The sequence below is a fragment of the Misgurnus anguillicaudatus genome, chromosome 6, assembly GCF_027580225.2.
Source record: "Misgurnus anguillicaudatus chromosome 6, ASM2758022v2, whole genome shotgun sequence".
Taxonomy (NCBI): Eukaryota; Metazoa; Chordata; class Actinopteri; order Cypriniformes; family Cobitidae; genus Misgurnus; species Misgurnus anguillicaudatus.
In genome coordinates this window covers 18,748,477-18,769,483 of record NC_073342.2, presented here as the reverse complement: position 1 = coordinate 18,769,483, position 21,007 = coordinate 18,748,477, and the positions used below count along the sequence as shown (strand labels likewise).

The following is a 21,007-nucleotide window of genomic DNA, read 5'->3' as shown; positions in this document are numbered from 1 at the left end:
CACAGAGTTTGAACTGTTTGGGGGTACTTCCGGGTTTTATGAGTTGGGTAAAAGCACCACCTGGTGGATAATAGTGGAAATACCGATTGCCGGAAAAACACGTCATTGGCAGAGAAGCGTTTTCTCTTAATTGACGAGTTAACTCGTCAATGGTGGGGAAAGAGTTAAACACAAACATATTTCATTTTAAAATGCTGTTATGTTATCATCTTATATGGTGGTCACAACCATCCAATATTGAATGCACATCCGTCCATTCATCATTAAACTAACTGAGTCATATACATCTGGGATGGCATGAGAGTGAATAAATTGAGAATTTCATATTTTGGTAAACTATTCCTATAGTGCAATCTAGGGCTGGGCGATACAGCTTTAATGTATATCATCCATATTAGATGTTGTTATATAATTCGATAGCGATAACTATTGATACATTTTTAGAAAAAAGTAGAAAAAAACGTTTTAATTTAACCACTGTATGTTTTATTTACACACTTTATTAAGGCAAACAATAAACAATTTTAGTTTAGCAGTACAAAATAATTTATATCTTACATAAAGATTAAATTGGTGTTAAATAAACTCTATAGTGTAAAATACAGTGCAATGTATATGTAGAACAATTGAATGTTTCATAACAAGGCATCCCTGTAGAGTACCTCTCCATCGTGGACTACTTGTGGGTTGTTTGTTGTGTTGTGGTAGATGCATACAGGACGGCATGCACTTTATTTGAGGGGGTATACTAGGGACGTTCGCACACGGGCACAATTCGCATGACGTCATTTTCCTCATCAGGAGGGTTCACTGTCGTCCGTGTGCGGCCCAAAATTTGTCGAAACCGAACCCCACGGCAACACTTGTTATTGGCTGTGAGCTCTTTTATCAGGGCATATAATAGGTTATTTAGTATCTTGAAAATGCGATGTAATGTAGTCCAATGCAGTTTTAGCAACGCATTAACAGGCGTTATATCGAACATTTTTCCATCATTATTGACAAAGGTGTATTGACGGTACATATTGATATAGTTTTATCGCCCAGCCCTAGTGCAATCTACATTTGAGTTTAATTTACACACAATGTTTGTGCTAAAATGTGACATTTTAATCCATTTAGCACCTTATCAACTGGACTGCACTGATTAGTGATGCTGGTTTTGCGCTGAAATGCCTTGCGCAGCTGTTTAGCGGGTTTGCCCCTCGGAGAAGCTTAAACCGCCTGTGCTAATATTTAGTTGAATTCCGTACTTCAAACGAAACCTCACGCTTAAGCTATAAACAACTCTTGACAACTTCCTGTCATATCATGTATCAAAAGCTCCAGTCGACTTGGGGTGAGCTTGTGGCTAAGGAAGCGAATGCTAAACACGGTCTTTATCCAAAATAACCGGGAGAGGTTAAGAGGCCATGTGCGCTGCAGACTGCGGCGAACTGTCATTATCTGCAGCTTGTTATACGCATGGGCCACTTACGACACCCCGCAGGGCTCTGGTGCGCACCGCCACAGCAAAAATTTGGGATGAGTCACAAACACGGGGGCAAGCTGAGCTTCTACGAGAAACACCAGTGGGGATGGCATAACAGGCGTTGCAGTAATACAAGAGGATGGAAAAGGAGTCCACATCATAGGGGGATGCTGTTGTGACTCACTCAATTTGGAAGCATAATGTTTATCATGTGAACCGAGTCCTCTGGGATTTTAAGCTGCTTTTGTTAAGGATCTACTGTAGCTGTCTGTCTGTCCATCCCCCTTTCTTCTTGTCTGTACTTCTAGACTGTTCCTTTTAGTAACAAAGTTTAAAAAAGGTTGTACATTGATATAATGGAACAGCTCTTTAAAGGGATAGTTCACCCAAAAATATATATTTTTAATATTTCTCATTCCCATATTGGTGCAAACCTATCTGACTTTCCGGAAAAGAAGATAAGACATTCTGAAGGACACTGACCAGCAGGTCAGCATCAGTATGTCACTTTCACAAGATCGGACAGCATCTCGATGGCTTCATCTGTAAAAGCAAGATGATCTTTTCGATGGCCCCCTCTGTACACAACGCTTGATGGGTCTCTAGGGGCTTGGCGCTTTTTAAGCCGAGGAGGAAATGAGTTTTTCCATGGTCCTACATGTAGGAACCATTATCACCACCATTGCCAGAAACTGTAGTGGGGAAAAATGGCTTGGCGTGAGATCTGTCACCAGAACCTCGAAGTACAGTATATGACACAGAAGTATTCAGTCGATCCTCAAACTGTGAGACATGAATAAGGGGGATATACATTTGTGAGTGGAGTTTAACCTCTAATGTACCTTAAAGGTGCTCTAAGCGAATTCACGCGTTTTAGACCATAAACATTTTTTGTTACATACAGCAAACATCTCCTCACTATCTGCTTGCTGCCTGTCCGCTGATCAAACTGTAAAAAAAGCGATCTCTGTAGACAGCCCAGGCTCCACTAAGTGCAATAAAGACACAGTGGCCAAACCTACCACCACGAAACATAACAAAGTGTTTCAGCCAATAAACGACAAGAAGGATTATTTTGGGGGGGTGGGCGTGTTCATGAAAGCACGGAAGGGAGGGGGAGGAGTTAGCTACACTCCGTTTGTTTGAAAACAGTTCAAACATCAACATAAAGTGACGTCACACAGATTCTCTTAGAGCGCCTATAAAGCATTGCTTTTGCTTAATTCATTAAAATGGCTTTGCTTAAATGGTTAAAAAAAGTGATATTAAATAATGGCTACACATTTTATTCTGACCTCTTATAATGCGTTCACACCAGCCGCGGTAGAGGCGGCAAAAACGCTAATTGCGCGTAGTTGGACGCTTGAACATTTTGAGTTTACTCGCTTCATTCGCGCGTGAAAGCCGTGTGTGAAATTCTAGTCATTTGAGATATTTACACGGAAATTCGCGTCATGGAAGGGGCTTCTGCGACTCCGCTCGCTTCCTGTAATCATGTCACTAATACAGCAAGGTCCTGATTGGTAAATGCAGTGCGGAAATCTGCCGAAGTTCAGGTTTTTCAATGCTCTTTCTTGCGAAATGCGCAATCCGCGCAACGCCTTCCGCGTCATTCGCGCCGCAGGATGCCTAATCGCTTCTTTGCATTGACCTAACAAGTAAATCACCAGTGCTTGCCGCCTCTTCCGCGTCTGCTGTGAATGCCCAGTTATACTTAACCCTGCATTATATATAAAAGTACCTGTGGTACCAGGCAGTGTCCCGCCATAAAAAAATTTGTCCTGGACCACATACATTTTTAGGGATTACCCTGATCCATTAGGAGAGAACTGTATCGCATATTTAAGAAAACATTTTGCCACATTTAACTACTGTAGGTTGTAAGTTCAAGGTTTTCATATGAAACTGTTAAAACATCAACATTGTGCCATTTCCCCTGATATTTGGCACTGTTATCAAGTGTGAGCTGCAAAAGCATTTCTCTCCTTTATTGACCTTAATGGACTTTTGGTAGATTATTAATGTAATACAGATGTTTTTACAGTGCATGGGCATTAGTGGCACAAAATGTAACGAACCCTGAATAGTACTTTATAGAAGATCCAGGAGAACATTGTGGAAACATGTTCATCAATCCAGAGGAAGTGTGTGCACAATAACAAGGGAGCACTAGGCAGGATGCAAATATTGGGTGTCTTAGGACAAATATATCACTAACGCAAAGGCCACAAGAGGAACAATGGTACACGCGTGGTCACGCCTGGATGACACCGGTCAATTGTTTCATTCCAGGCGAGAATTACCTGATTTCCAAAGGAAAGGGATCCTCTCCGGAGGTTTGGGAAAGTGATTTTGTTGTTTTGCCAAGTGCCACGATCACCACCCAGGTCACTCCGGAGTCAACGGCACAGGTGACACGGGGGATTCCAGCGGCATCAAGCGGCTTTCTTATCAGATAGATTTACGACACGAAACAAACGGGCGGTATTGTGAATGCCTAAGAAAAAAGCTTTATGTCAGAAATAGCTATTCAGGAAAGGGGAATAACACTTTCCTCTGACCTGATTTGGATTAAAACTACATGGTAAGGACAGTTATTGTTTTGTTGCTAATGTATAACTCTTTTACACATTAGTAAAAAATACTTTTTTTTCAACCAAACAAATTAACCCAGTGGAAAATTATTTAGGTGCACAAGCTTAAAAGATTTGAGGATTAACATTGTCTTTTTTACTTTGTCTCTAATAATTGCTTGAGAGAAATACAAAGAAAGAAATTACATGATTGTTTAAATACATTAAGAGCTATAAATAGATTTTATATCTAAGATTTTGAATAAGTTTAAGTTTACTCCGAGACATAATGGAGACATTTGTGAGATTTCTGGATAATTTTCATGATGTGATGCAGAAGACTTCAAATGTTTCTATGTGCTTTCATTACTTCGAAAGAATTGCGATAACAGATAGATCTCATCTGTGATTTTTCTATCTTATGAGAAGGTGCAAATGTGGTATTTCTGTACTGAAAGGGAAATTTTACTGTAAGGGAACTTCCCAAATGAAAGCCTAATCACAAATTGGATATCTTAATTGTTTCTCATAGACAGCAATGTCTCCTTACTTTACGTTTTTCCTAAGTAGTATGAGATAACATTGATACTTGGATGAAACATAAGTGTGCACTCTGTTAAGTTTTATGAAAACAACTTCTTGCCATTAAAATGTTCCTCTGGTTTGCACTACATTAATAGTTTAACGTCGTCTGTCTACAGTCCAAAGCGATATTTACCTACTGTACACCTGTAAAGTCCTGTGGCAGAACTTGGCAAAGTCTTGTCACCGTTTTCATAGTATGTTGCACCAAACAAACATAACCACTGCCAGAACAAGCACGCAAGTTAATGGCTTGGAACATGCGCTTATCCTTGCCATCAGCTCAACAAAACCCATAATTATCTTCAAAATAAACTCAATCCCTTGATTGTTAGACAAATAATGCATTAAATAGTTCCAGATAAACTTTTCACTGTTGCGCCGTTGGCTACCCCAGAAGCCTTAAATTCAGGGGCACTGTTTAAAAGTAGACTTCCTAAGTTCCTTCCAGCCAAACTTAATTTAAGTAACAGCAGATTAAATTTGTAACATGATATTTGCTTCTCTTTAAGAATAAGAAAAATGAAATCGGTTTTGTTTTCGCATGACTCGGCATTGTCTGACCCATGAGATTAACTTTATATAGGCCTAGACATTATTTTTGGCATTTTCCTCACAATTCACCTCCTCCTCCCATGCGGGCTGGAATTCCTCCAAGAAGGCCGGAAAAGCCTGGCACTCGCTTGCAGCCTGCAGCCAGGCCTGGGCAGCTGGGATCTGGGGAGTTCCCCGCAGTTCTGGAGCTCTCTGGCACCGCTCGTACCCCATACCCAACGTCCCGCCTGTTCCCGCTCCACCTTCTTCTGCCTTTAACTCGCAGCCAGCTCCACAACACAATACAGAGGAGCTCTGTGCTTCAGTACACCCACACCGTGTCGCTGCCATGCACACACACAGAGTGTGTAAATGCGAATCAAATGCAGAGAACTGGTGGAAAAGTGCATCAAGCGGCCCTCAGTTGCCCGAATTGGCTCTGTGTGGTGCTTGACACAGGCTCTCTCGCATAAGCAGCCTATTATTCATTGTTAGTGGCAAGACTCTTCAACACACTTCAAGGCCTGTAGAAAAATGGTACTGTATTGGGTATCATCACTGTGGATAGATACGACATCTGAATTTGCCACTATGGATCTTGTTTATGTTTGTTCAGCTGGAATCCATAGCTTTCATTTCTTACCCAGGAGTGTCACGGGCACCTGCAAGGAGCCACTAGAGTTCTGGCTATACAGGTAGCAAATCAAATGCTGGTGTTGTTGACCCCTCCCACCTGCTGCAAGGAAGCCCGCTGCCCCCCTCCCAGTGGGGGTCTGTGAACGAAAATGTTGTAAAAGAGGAATTCCTTCTTAATGGTCCATGAAGGCTGTGATTCACCACTTATTTTTGTTTGAACCCTGGCGAATCTTCCGTATTACCTCAGCATTGTAGCCCTATCCATCATACCCTGGGGTTTATTTTCACGTAGCGCTCTCAACTCCCACTACAGTAGGGTAATCAGTGACCCTGAAAGCCTTTTCAGCCGGACGCTTGTCGCCCATAATGGAGAAAAACAACGACACCCGGCTGCTTCTGAAGGGCCGCTGGCGTTGGGGAGGTCAGTACCCCCTCTATGAATGACTCCAGAGTAAACAGCTTGATCGGGAGGGACTTGCTCACTTGGACTGTGTTCCTTTAAATAATTGCATTCATTGTTCTTTAGACACTGTCAGTTATGGTCACAAGCTGTTTGATAGGCTCCCGTTTGTCTGCCACCTCCGAAGCTACCAATGGTTGTGTTGCTCTCCCATGGGTACTTGCTTATGCCAGAGCGGAGATGCCAGTTTGGTGACCCTGATGCCCTGAAACTGACGTGCCTGATTTAGTGACAGGCCGTCTGTGCTGAGCAGAGTTAAATACATAAAACAGAACGGATGTCTTGATGATGAAGGTGCTGAAGTTTATCACGGTGTGACTGCGAGAACAGGTCTGGTGCTTTTTGTGACATGCTGGCCAAGATCTGGCCACTTAAAAAGCTGTTCGACTGGCATAAAGCAACCATTCACAATTCTTGTCTTTCAACATTAACTTGCACAGGGACAGCATGTGAAAATTAACCATTGACATACATTAATTCTATTTAAATGTATTTGCATTGTAGCAAAGCTGCTTCATGGTTGTAATGTGTACAATGTGTGCAGCTCTTTAAATTTTTTAACAACTCTTTCCATTACTGTACTTTACACTGTGCCGACGAGAGCGTCAAAAAAAGCTCTGGCTTCCCTGCCAACGACGTTATATAAAAAGTGTAGTGGACGCTCTGATGCTCAAATGCATTCTCTGGAATCCTCTCAAGCGGAGGTTTCTGCCTTCTGATTGGTTGCCACCGAACATTTTCGCCTGCCGAACCGTGTCATAGCTCATTACCATAAAGTTGAGCTGATTTCAACTCTCCTTGATGTGCTGCATCGCTGCTCGCCGCCGGCTCTTACTTTGACACTCTCGCAGGTGGCGTTGTGAACACACAGTTACACATCAACACGTGTTGTGTACGAAATTAAAGATTTGGGATGAAACTTGTCCATATATTCTCTGAATTGACAGCACACCCTTAGCTTCAGCAATCCTGTCCCATCTCACCAAGATAAACTATTGGGATGGTTTCAAAGTTAAGCCCAAAAGAATCAAAAAGGCATTACTAGAGATCTCGCTTTCTGGCATCAGCACGTGGAATTATTTTTATACTCTTTCACTGTACTTTTTCTTTATTGAACGAGAGACTCCTGCAGGGCTCAGTGTGTGGCCCCTCGCACGGGGCTAATACAGTGTCACTAATATGGAATGTAGTTCTGTACTTTTCAAGAAGAGGAAGTGTTCACACTCGTTCAGGTTTTCATCTCCTCCATCTCTAATACTATCCAGAAACGTCTTTATGCATTATGGCTGCAGGATCCGTTTGCTGCCAAACAAGCGTGGGAACTGACCCGGCCCATCCAGAGCAGCCCCGTCCGAAGCCTGTAATGATGGAACCTCAATGACATCACACGTTTCGAAGCAGGGCTCTGGTAACAGCGCTGTACGCCTGATCCAAATACCAGTGGCTAAACGGAACACACACGCCGAGCTGAGCAATGGAAGTCATATGCTCTGTGTTTTCTTTCTTCCTTTATTTTCCTCCCAACTCGGAGCGTAAGCGGCTGTCGGGATTTAGAAGGAGAACGACCGCGGGGCCTCCGCGAGGGTCGGCCTTAACTGTAAATGTCAGAAAGTGAACGCGGGCCTTCGAAACAAAGTGGAATCTGATATAATTTCCCCCAGGCTGGCGCGTTTGATCTTCGTGTACTTCAGCGTGCCCGTCAGAGCCGTGGAGGGGCACTGGTGCAGCTTATAGTCTGCAGCGTTGAAGTTTATATTCTGACGTTATGTGCGCTGAAAAGTATTTTCATGTGTGCGAGGACTTTTTTTAAATTGTGGGATTGATTGTTGTTTTGGTTAGGCATGGCCTAGCAGTCTGCAACGTATCTAAGTAATATCATCTATAGAAATGTATACAATTTTCAATTCTATAGCAAGCAGAAGATATGAATTAAAATAAAAATAGCCTCCTGATGTATTTTACAGTAGTTGCCCTTTGTTTTGAGTTTGGTTTTGGAAAGTTGTACAGTAGCTCCGGCATCTGTCCTTTAATGGTGGCAGTCATGCTAGCTTTCTTCCTTTTAAAGTGCTTTTGAAGTCGTTTAGCTCTGTAATCGTTGGTGACCACCGCTCCTATAGTTAGCACACCAGGACATGTGTGAATTTAACTGCAGCCCAAAGTGCACAGTGTTTTCAATCCTGGGCCCATCAGGGACGATATGAAACAATTTCACGTTTATAACACTTTACATATGACATCCCTATACTCCATTATCTGGTACAGGAAATTCCCCAAGCGTATGATAATTACAATAATTTGGAGCTTATGGGTCTTGTTGTCTTCCCATGCTGGTTTATCTCCTGGTGGAAGAGAGGCTTCGGTGAGGCCAGAGTGCTGATCTGTTTGTGGCGGATGCATTTTAAGTACGTTCAAATTACAGGTCTATAGGAAAAAGGATGAGCTAAAAACATGCTCAGTGCTTATAGTAACCAATATAGTAACGTGTAATATATTTACAATGTTTTTGATGCACATGTTGAACCTGACTCACTAGTTGTTTTGGAAGCTTTCAATTATTGTGATTATTGTATGTTTAAAGGGATAGTTCTCATGTTGTTTTAAACCTGTATGAGTTTCTTTATTATGTTGAACACAAAAGAAAATATTTTGAAAAATTATCAGATGGTAAATACACACTTGACGGTACCCATTTACTCCCATAGTAGGAAAAACTAATAATATGAAAGTTAATGGTTACTATAAACTGTGTGCTTACCATTAGTTATGAAAATATCTTCTTTTGTGTTCAACATAATAAAGAAACTCATACATTACTAAACTCATGAGGGTTAGTAAATGATGACTTTTTGGGGTAAACTATCTCTTTGACTCCAATAATCTCAAATTTCAATGTTTTGTTGGCTATTTTGTAAGATATTTGTAACAGCAATTTGACTAAAATGAGTAAAAGTTGATGTATTTGTTTTAAAGAATGTCAAAAAAGACAAATAATCGTGTCATTTTGAAGCAATGCAGTAGGACAGCTGAGCAAAACGTGCAAGGATGTAGTGCAGGACGGTCGCTGTTTTACATTAAGGAAGACATCTTAAAACAAATTTCGCTGCAGCTTATTAACAGTTTTCCAGTGCCAAGAAAAATTTGCTGTTTCTGTTCGTAAAGTGACACAGGCAGCCGAATGACCGGTCCATGCCAGAGCAGACCACCTTTGAAACCCCCCTCCATGAGTCACATACCTCTGTATCACATTACATCCATCTAGACCAATACAGCCTGTGATGAACGTGATTTACTGTTTGGGGGAAATGTCCGTCTTTCAATTGATGTATGCATGTATACCTGTGCTTGGGTGCATGCCATGCTTCTTTGGTAAAAACAAGTCATTTTAACGCAGGGTACAAAACAAGAAGCCAAATACAGAAACCTCAAAACCAAATGCATGTAAATTGTAGAAGGAAGTCCTGGAAGAATCTCTTGTTTTTATTTGCCTTAAAACATGCATTTTCTCAAATGCATTTAGCAAAGATGGTAATGTACTGTATGCTAAACATATACACCAGTTGTAGAACCTGTATGCTTAAGTGCACCTAATGAAATCAAAACCAATATTGTTTTGTGTATTTAGTACAATACAATGTGTTTGCGTGGTTTATGGTTAAAAAAACACATTATTTTCCACACACCGTACATTTTTGTAGCTCCAGATTTCACTCTCTTCCTGAAATGCATGGATTTGAAAAGCTCTCTGTACCTGATTGGAGAGCTAATCTCTACGTTGTGATTGGCCTGAATACCTCTGACGTCAGCTGGAATGTGACGCTCCTTACCATGTTTGAAAGATTCGCGCACAATGCAATGCTAACAGGAGTTACCTTACAAGCTGTAAGTCTGAAGCAGGAGGAATTTTTATAATGTCGGTCTTTACTTTTATTTAATCAGGAAAATCTCTCTGAGATTCAAAATCTCTTTCACAGGAGACTACGTCACTGCGTTACTACGTCACCAATTCCAGGAAGTAAACTGTTGCCTACAATCTGTTTGTTTGTTGTAGTCCAAGAAAAGAGATGGGTATGTACCTTGCATATCATTAATATTTACTAATACACACTTACACACCAAAGGAAATGAAGTGAATCGGACCATTGGTGCTCTTTAAGTCAAGATCTTTTTTCCAAGTCTCAATAATCCAACATACAACACTTTCAGCCAATCATTGCTGTTTTACTACTAAAATAAAGACCCCCAAATGGGGTTTTTGTTTTTAGGATTATGTTGTGGATCATACACCAGGCCAATCGGTTATAGTTGCCCTGCTGGAATGCCTTCAGAAGCCACCATTTATTTTCCTTGCTAGTTACTAATTGACCGGGCCCTGCAGCCGGTGTTGATGGGGATGCATGGCAGTCATATGTGACTGTGGCAGTCGATCGCTCTTAGATGTGGGCTTCATTTGCTACCATTTAGTGCGCGGCCAATGCGCGCTAGGCACACGCTGGGTGCGCGGCTTGAACAAATAACGCCTGACAGAATGATCGCTTTCCCACTATCTTCATTTAAAATGCGGTACCCTTTGTATTGATGACAGAGATGAATACAGAGATGAGGTTTGTTCTCATTCTGAAACTGATATATGATTATCGTGCGTTTCAGGAGACTGGTAATTCTTAGCGCACGCCACAAAGAAGCACATCCCACAATGCAATTCAGATGCTCAGATGAAACGTACAGCGTGGATTTAGCCGTTCGTGAACCGCATATAACCTCACAATGATGTACGATAGTCCTTAAAGCGAGTATTCTAGAGTCGAGGAAACGTTAATTAGACCGGCAGAGGAAAAAGTTCACATGAAGGATTCAAGTTCCCAACTTCTCCTCCAAACGGTTGTTTATTTTGTTTCCAAGTAGTTTCATTGGCAAAAATTATGTCAGGCAACTGATATTTCAGTCCGGCGTATTTGCCAAAGGAGACAGACTTTAGATTGATTGCTTTAGCATTATGTAACCGGGAACAATGAAAGAGACGGCGACATGGTGAGGGCTCGTGTGTTTTTTTCTTGCGGAAAACCTTTGTCCTTCTGAAGGTGTGCCAGACATTCAGCTGAGCGTGTGGAAAGAGTTAAAGAGCCAAGAGTTATAACAGAACTCGCAGAAGATGCACTTTGCCCTAGATGTTTGTGTGAACAGCAGTCACCCACTTGGAATCGGTCTGATGTTTTATTAAGGGTTTGTGTGTCTTGGTGAGGACCCAGGTGAGCTCAGGTGTTACCGACCAAGGTCTTCTGATAACTCGTATGTTTGTTAACTCTGGGTTTGCATAAGCAGCCATCATAAAAATTCCTTATTGTGATCCTAATTGTTTTTAAAGAGACAATGCTGTAGCCTTTTTGCTTGGTACTACCATAATAGTGTCTCATTTAGTAATAATAGCGTATAAATTATAGCCAAGTTGAAAAATTATGTGTGCAAAATTTCACATTTTAATTTTCTTAAACTTACCAGTGTTCAAAAAGCAGTAAATCAATATTTTTGTGTTTTTGTATGTGGTTTGAGTTGAATAAAATTCAAGTTTAATTCACATTTTTCAAGCTCTTGTCTTCATAACCCACCTTGGCAGAGTTTACTTATTGACATTAATAGTTACAATTCTCTTTATCCGTCCCACCCAAGGACAGCTCGGCCAAGCAGATGTTATGAATCTGAAAGCCGTAGCCGTGCCAGTCGTGTGCCAACCTCTCTGGCCATGCCACCAAAATGGCCATTTGGGATGCGCCTGGCACCAATGGCCGTTTTTATTCAAATTCTCATTAAATAATATTTTTTTAACTACATCTCTCCCCGTCATGTCCCTCCTGTTACCCGGGCGCATGCAAATGGGGCCGAAGTTATGTGCTAGTTATCTCCTCGCTGGAGACGTGCCATTGTTGCTTCATATAGCTCAGCTCTAAAGCAGCGGCCATTGATAAGGCTAATGTCTCTGATAGCCGCTGCGCTTTCAAGTCCCCCGCACAAAACAGCCGGCATCCTTTCATGTTGTTTTCCCAAGCCAAGGACAGACAGGCCTCCCTGCGGGACTAAACTGGTTAATCAGTAATTGCTAACTTGTTTGAGTGCTGCGTTTCCTTCAGATGGGCTGAACTTTCTGCATTATCTTCTAATTTCTCTTGCATTCATGTTTCCTTATCCCCTTCCTTTTGTTTCCCTATCCTATATAGGGTTGCAGAGTTCTCTTTCCTTTTTTGTTTTGCCACCTGCCCCGTCGTCTCTCATCCCCTCTGTCATCTTATTTCTTCTTCCATGTCTCCCCGTTTTCCTCTCTCTCTTGTCCATGTCTACTGTCCAGCAATATAACAACTGTTGGTCTGTGAAGATGAAGGCCAGCAGGACGCAGCGCGGACATCACACAGCCGACACATGGCGCTAAATTAAAACATTAGTACCACTTTATGACTTTATTTAACGTACGCCAAAGAAAACTGATTAGACGTCTGCTTCACAACAAAAGAAGTATCATCCTCGCGGTCTGGATCGCTCCTTTGGATCTGAGGTTTTATCCGTTTCAGAAATGGACCAGTTGAACCCTGCAGCGTCAAAGCTGTGTGCCGCGCCATTAAATCACTCCTCAGATCGGCTAGCTCATTTTCTTGATGATAGTCCAGGGCATGATTTATCTTGTTGCAGGGTGGAGAACCAAGTAACAGACAACATCTGCATCAGAATCCCACCCACAGTTATGGTCATATTGTCATATGGTCCATGCAGACTGAAGTATAACACCCATCTAACACACTTTGATTTTACTGCGGTCAAGAATTATTTTTCCAACATTTATAGTTTTAATTGGGTTATGTTAGGTTTTCTTTGAGTGTCGGCAATCTGGCAAAAATATGGATGTGTAAAAATATGGCTTGTTTGATGTGAAGGTATAAAGAAATCATGCATTTTTAGCACACACGTTTACTCAAAGCGACATACTGTAGAGTGCCATTAAAGTATACACTTTATCAATCTGTGTGTTTATTGAGATTCGAGACCTTTGTAATGCTAATGCAATGCTATACCAATCGAGCTACACGAACTGGTCAAATTTACACTACTACAATATCAGAAAAAAATGGTTAAAGCTGTCACACGGGCAGTACCCTTTAAAAAGGTCCTATAATATGCAATATTAGGTATAGATACTGTATGCATTTGTACCTTTGAGGTACCTATTTAGGTGCAAAGGTGCACTTTTTGAAAGGGTCTCCCCCATATACCATCTCTAGTGACTATATATCATATGTAATTGTGTAAATGATGCGAGGCTTTTTGTAGCAGTGTGCGTTTGTGTTAAAAGAAATGCTTGCCAATGCTTAGTAGTACACATTCAGCTGTCGTGTTCAAATTAATGTGATCCATGCACACATCAATCATACAAAGTAAAGTTGTCTGTCCTTATATTCTGTGTTACTATAAATTAAAGAGAAATATAATTCTGTTAACAAATGTGAAAATTTGTGTCAATAGTGTGAACCGGGCTGTCCAGGTCAGAATATTCCACACCTGTTCCTATGCAATACTGCCATCTCAGTCTTTTTGTCTTTCATTCGTCTCTCTGCCTGTTTCTATTTGTAACTTTCTGTTTGGAAGTGAAAACATTGACCCATATGCAGAACCCACCTCTTTTGGGAGCGAAGGTCATGGAAGAGCTAGGGAGGCTGTAGTCTGTTTGTAGTGCTTGCCAGCGGCAAACTACTGTACAAGTCAGAAACCTCAGGGCAAAGGGCAGTTGGGACAGCTATTAAACTGATGGAAAAAGCGACAGGCGGAAGATGCTGCCTTTTTAGGAATTGACAGAAACACATTGCTTTAAAGCAGCAGGACTTTGATCTGACCGCTTTCGATCCTGAATGAATGATTTTATAGTTTGTGTTCTAAAACGGGATAGTTACTTTGAATGTTGATTGATGCCTCTTGTTTAAAGGGGCCATATCATAAAACTTTTTCCATGTTTAAGTGTTATCATTGGTTCCCCGGTGCTTCTGTCAATCCAAAAAATGTGTAAAAAATCAACCCAGTAACTTAGTTACTTGGTAAACCATTCTCTGCGAGCATGTGAAAAATAGGTCATTGATTTGGCTCCCCTTGTGATGTCAGAAGGGGATAATACCACCCCTCAATCTGCACTATCCAACAACGGCACTGCCATTTAGTGCAAAGTTCAACTCATTTGCATTCAAAAGGACACACCACAAAACGGCACATTTTTTTCTCACACCTACAAAGTGGCAATTATAACATGTTATAATAAATTATCTATCTGTGGGGTATTTTGAGCTTAAACTTCACATATGTACTCTGGGGACACCAAAGATTTATTTTACATGTTAAAAAGTCTTGTGAAATGTCCCCTTTAATAGTTTGATGTGTTCTTGTACTTCAATTCGTAAAGCATTGCGCTGGAGGTTGTGCGTTTGATGTAGGTTGCACGATTAATCGTATTTTTATCATGATAACGATATGCGCGCCCCACGATTAATTAATTAAAATTGCAGCTGTATTAGTGTATAAAGACCAAGCACAAAACAGACTGTCTAAAATTAAACAATGTGTTTATTTATTGTTATGGGCGGAGTCAGAGTATACGGAACAGATGACGGACAGCGTCTGACGTGAAGTCTAACATGATGGCGTCTAAATTGCAAGTGCGCTCTGTGTTATGGTAGACGTACGTTGGCATCACGAGATTTGCAGTAATTTACCTTTGAACGGACATAAGCAGAGCAACAAGAAGAAAGTGCAGAAAAGGGGTCTTACTCCATTGTTTGAAATTATTTCGGTTTCGAGGAAAGTGATGTTGATCTAATCTGATTACATTATTATTATTTAACATGTAAAAAATGGCACAGTTATATACACTCACCTAAAGGATTATTACGAACACCTGTTCAATTTCTCATTAATGCAATTATCTAATCAACCAATCACATGGCAGTAGCTTCAATGCATTTAGGGGTGTGGTCCTGGTCAAGACAATCTCCTGAACTCCAAACTGAATGTCAGAATGGAAAAGAAAGATGATTTAAGCAATTTTGAGTGTGGCATGGTTGTTGGTGCCAGACAGACCGGTCTGAGTATTTCACAATCTCCTCAGTGACTGGGATTTTCATTCAGAACCATTTCAAGGGTTTACAAAGAATGGTGTGAAAAGGGAAAAACATCCAGTATGCGGCAGTCCTGTGGGGGAAAATGCCTTGTTGATGCTAGAGGTCAGAGGAGAATGGACCGACTGATTCAAGCTGATAGAAGAGCAACTTTGACTGAAAAAAACACTCGTTACAACCTAGTATGCAGCAAAGCATTTGTGAAGCCACAACACGCACAACCTTGAGGTGGGCTACAACAGCAGAATACCCCACCGGGTACTCATCTCCACTACAAATAGGAAAAAGAGGCTACAATTTGCACAAGCTCACCAAAATTGGAAAGTTGAATACCGAAAAAATGTTGCCTGGTCTGATGAGTCTCGATTTCTGTTGAGACATTCAGATGGTAGAGTCAGAATTTGGAGTAAACAGAATGAGAACATGAATCCATCATGTCTTGTTACCACTGTGCAGGCTGCTGCTGGTGGTGTAATAGTGTGGGGGATGTTTTCTTGGCACACTTTAGGACCCTTAGTGCCAATAGGGCATCGTTTAAATGCCACGGCCTACCTGAGCATTGTTTCTGACCATGTCCATCCCTTATGACCACCATTTTCCCATCCTCTGATGGCTACTTCCAGCAGGATAATGCAGCATGTCACAAAGCTCGAATCATTTCAAATTGGTTTCTTGAACATGACAATGAGTTCACTGTACTAAAATGGCCCCTACAGTCACCAGATCTCAACCCAATAGAGCATCATTGGGATGTGGTGGAAGAGAGCTTCGTGCCCTGGATGTGAAATATATATATATATATAGAGAGAGAGAGAGAGAGAGAGAGAGAGAGATCTTCACTTAAAGAATAATCGTGATTATTAATATTGTCCAAACGTTTGAATAAAACTTTGGATCGCTTCGGATAAAAATGTCAATCTAGGTGTCTGGATTTATGTCGTACATGACCTAGGAAATTTTTCGTTTACAAGACATTTATTAGCTATCCAAACACAGCAATATTTGGGCTGTCAGCAAAAATGTAATAGACTTCCATATCTCATAAATGAAACTGTAATGGTTGACTTTAAGTTATTTTGGCAAAAACGGCTTGCAACCAAATTCACATTTATTTTGGCTAGAAGTGGGTTACTCTAGCCAGACTATATCGTGTCTATATTTAACATAGACAGTGAAATGACGACTTTTGGTTGCTGAAGACAGTCTTATGTTAAGTGTTTTAATTTATTTAGCCATCTTTAATAATAGCATTACATTTATGGGTTATTATCCTCATACTTCCTGTATAATATGAAGAGGCATTTTGATCAAAACCACCTTTTATCACCTGTGCTACTTTCGCTTAGGTGCGTTTTTATAACTGACTGTACTGCTGCAAATATAAAATAATCTGCATATCAAAAAGCAACCACTTTCGTGCACCAAGTGACAAAACTGCTCCGACAGATTAAAACACTTCCTGTGCGGGTTATTTTCTAACAGGAAGTCAAACACACAGAAGGGGAATCATCGGCACCTTATAAGAACTTCCAAGTTCTCGGTTCAGTTGTTCAGTCGCTTTTGCTGCTGGAATTCTTTATTGTGTTGCCTTACAGGAAGATATCTTACCGGGAGTCGATCCCAGCTCATCGTGATGTGTTCAAGGAAATAACATAATCATTGAAGCATTGTGTTATCTAAATTTGACCCCTCAGGACATCCCTCATAAAGTTGGCCACAACACCGCAAGGATGAGAGATAAGACCCATGTAGTTGAGAAACACTGCATATAGGAATACAGTGCCCAGTGCAGCATGCTTTTAAATATTGCTCATATCTGCACAGTATGCATACAGTACTGTATGCTGCAGAAAGAACTCTATGACCCCCCACCCCTCCGTTTCAATGCGATGACTTCACTTACAATATATGACCCTTTCGTGACATTTGTTTGAATTCCGCTCTAGGATCATGAGAAAGAGATTCAGAGACGAGCAGACTGCTCGAAAGTTTTGTGGTTGGGATTTCAAAACAGATCTCTTGCTCACACAGAGCCTCAACCCCTGAATCAAAATAATTCATAATTTTTGCCAATCCATTTCACAGATGCTCGCATATTTTTCCATCGACAACTTAATATTCACATGGAATGGATTAAATGTACTGTAATATCGGATGGGTGTTTATAGGTAGTCCTGACTTGCTTAATTAGTAGTCCTGAATGCGTATTCCGAATCTCGTAGGTCACGGTCCGAATCATGATGGCAACTTCTTTGTAGCGGAGATCAAGCCGTCATCAAATGATTTTCAGCACTTCCTTTGAGCTACAGTGAATTGCACAACAGAAACCAAAACACAGGCTCTGTCCAAGAACTAGATGCGTTCCTAAGGAAGAGAAGGAATGGAAGTACTTTAGAGCAGAGGAAGTCATGGTTTTGGTCACGGTTTTAAATGGAGATGTGCTCTAGGAACTGCCATTCTTTATTTAATTGCATTTTGTATTTGTGTTGGGATCATTTTCACTAAATATGGAAAACTGTCTTTAAAAATGATTTAATTGAAATATGACAATGTGATGTCTTTTGGCTTACAAGTTAGAAATTAAAGATGCACTGATAATACAGTTTCCACAGATAGCCGATTATTCAGACTTACATATGCAGATACTGATTGTTTGTAGCCTATATTAACTTGCATTAACTAAATTCTGAAGATTTTCATTCAATGACCATTAAAGGGGACATTTCATTATTTTAAGATGTCAAGTTAACATATAGATAATTTATTATAGCATGTGAAAATTGTATGTGTTAGCAATAATGTGCCGTTTGGGGTGTGTCCTGTTAAATGCAAATGAGTTGATCTCTGCACTACATGGCAGTGGTGTGGTTGGATAGTGTAGATTAAAGGATTAGTCAATTTTCTTAAAAAAAATCCAGATAATTTACTCACCACTATGTCATCCAAAATGTTGTTCTTTCTTTGTTCAGTTGAGAAGAAAATATGTTTTTTGAGGAAAACATTCCAGAATTTTTTTCATTTTAATGGACAACAACACTTATAATTGCAGTTACAAGGGAGTTTCAAAGGACTCTAAATGATCCCAAACGAGGCATAAAGGTCTTATCTAGCAAAACGATTGTCATTTTTTACAAGAAAAACTCACAGCTTCTTGTCTATCCCCGGTATTGTGATGTGCCAGCGCAACCTCACGTAATTTTGTAATGCCGTGGAAAGGTCACGTGTTACATATGAAACAGACATTTGCGGACCATTTTAAACAATAAACTGACACAAAGCCATTAATTAGTATCATTCCACATACAACAACGTCGGAACGGTCCTCTTCCTCCGCACTTGTAAACACTGGGGCGTAGTTTTGCATACGTCCTCCGTGACCACTTGACGTGATGACGTATTGCGTGAGGTCACGCTGGCACGTCACATGACCGAAGATAGACGAGAAGTTGTGGTTTAAAAGTGTATATTTTTCATTTTTCTTGTCAAAAATGACAATCGTTTCACTAGATAAGACCCTTATGCCTCGTTTGGGATCGTTTAGAGTCATTTGAAACTGCATTGAAACTGCAATTTTAAACTGCATTAAAACTGTTACGTGTTGGGGTCCATTAAAGTCCATTGAAATGAGAAAAAACCTGGAAGATTTTCCTCAAAAAACATAATTTCCTCTCGACTGAACAAAGAAAGACAGTCATTTTGGATGACATGGTGGGGAGTAAATGGACTAATCCTTTAAGGGGCGGTATTATCCCCTTCTGATATCACAAGGGGAGCCAAATTTCAATGACCTATTTTTTCACATGCTTGCAGAGAATGGTTTACCAAAAGTAAGTTACTGGGTTGATCTTTTTCACATTTTCTAGGTTGATAGAAGCACTTGGGACCCAACTATTGCACTTAAACATGGAAAAAGTCAGATTTTCATGATATGTCCCCTTTAATACTGATGTTTCTATACACAGAGCTCAAATTCATTACTTTTTTATGTTCTCTTTTGATTGACAGGATAGATTGTCCATGACCATCGGTTGTTATAAATTTTTTTAGCTTTTACCATCCAATACCAATTATTGGCTGATATATCGGCGTATCTCTATTAAAAAGTGATACAATATGGCAAAATGTAGAGTATATAATAATGATGTGCATTTCTAATGCACTAAAACTTGTTTTTGTGTAATGTTGTTATTGTTGTTGTATACTGTTAAGGGAACGTAATTTCGATACTCTGTATGTCTTGTACATACAGCAGAATTGACAATAAAGTTGACTTTAACAAAAAGATTAAAAACTTGTACGAACCCTGGCGAAGTGCATGCGGCACAGAAATACTCTGTAACATGTCCAACTGCTTTTTTGACACTTTGCATTTGGAAAACTAACTCTTAAACTGTATTAATAAGTCAGAAGGCATTAAATACCGTCGAACCATACATTATGGTGTAAATTCTAAAAGTAACGCACTTCTTATTACTTGTAGTGGGAAGATTAAAGACTCATGAATTCATATTTTTAGATCATTTCGTCCAAAAAGTTTCCCCAAGTCTGTGAATGAATCACACAAAGATTGTGACTGTTACCACAAAAGCCTTAGGAGAACCAATTTTGGCTTTATGGTTCTATAAAGAACCTTTAACATCCGAGGAATCGTTTGGTTTGACACATACGCCATTTTTGGCTCATACATACAGTAGAATTCATCACAGCAAAATCATAACAACAATCATCTTTTTGTTTTTTCGTTTCTGTGCGTTTACAGACATTGTACAGGCATTTGAAGCCATCTTGTTTGTGCAGTAATTCTAAGAAGTATGATTGATAATTGAGCAAGAATTACGACTAGATTTCTACCTTTACATTTGCATGTTGATGCCATGTCAGTCAATTCCAGGTACCAGTCATAAATTATATATCCAGAATGATTACAAAAATGCAAGTAACTCTCTCAAAGGCTAACATTTGTCTGTCAGTGCATGCCACTGTTTAAGATGGCAGTGGTGATTGTCTCATTAATCACGTATATCATCCTAAATTCCGCAATTAATCCCTATGGCAGATCATTGGTCCCAGTATAGCTGGATTAAGAGAGCTCCATTTTATAGGACGTGTGTAAAAAGAGCTCCCGTTTCATGGTTTAACACCAGAAAACACCTCCAGACATTGTGTTCCAGCATAGCTTTGATGGACTCGGGGGCCACTTCCGGACGGCTCATTTTAAAGGAGCGCTAGCCTTTTTTCCCATGCAGCACTGCCGGGTAGGTAACCAGACGCAGATGGTACCTGTTACCAGCACAAACCTCGCTTGTTTTCCTTTGTTTGAATTTGAACCTCACCGGTGGGGGACATGAATCAGAGGTGCATAAATCTAAGGTAGCGAGTGACTCGCTAACAGACGTTCACGTTTATAGAAGATGGGGTCTTTTTATCAGATGATAGGATGTGGTGGGCCAATATGCTACCTGGTTTTCGTTTTTAGTTAGGCTTTTATTTTTTGTTTTTTTGAGCAAAGACTTTATTAAAACCCACAATTCTGCTATTGTACATTTGTTTACAACCTTTATCGCTTTCAGAGGCATTTGTAAACGTGTTATGTGGAATAGTAGCTAGTATT

General features: G+C 40.3%; 1 protein-coding gene across 2 annotated transcripts in view; it reads left to right on the top strand.

Moving 5' to 3' along the window:
* ccnd2a (cyclin D2, a) overlaps positions 1 to 21,007 on the top strand; it is a 170,468-nt gene that overhangs the window by 61,610 nt on the left and 87,851 nt on the right. Inside the window, exon 2 of one of the 2 annotated variants that reach the window (XM_073868660.1) lies at positions 10,228 to 10,321. The exons of the other annotated variant lie outside the window; for it this stretch is intronic. The gene's annotated coding sequence lies outside the window, so the exon portion shown is untranslated. The remainder of the gene's footprint in view (positions 1 to 10,227; positions 10,322 to 21,007) is intronic. 2 annotated transcript variants of the gene reach the window in all.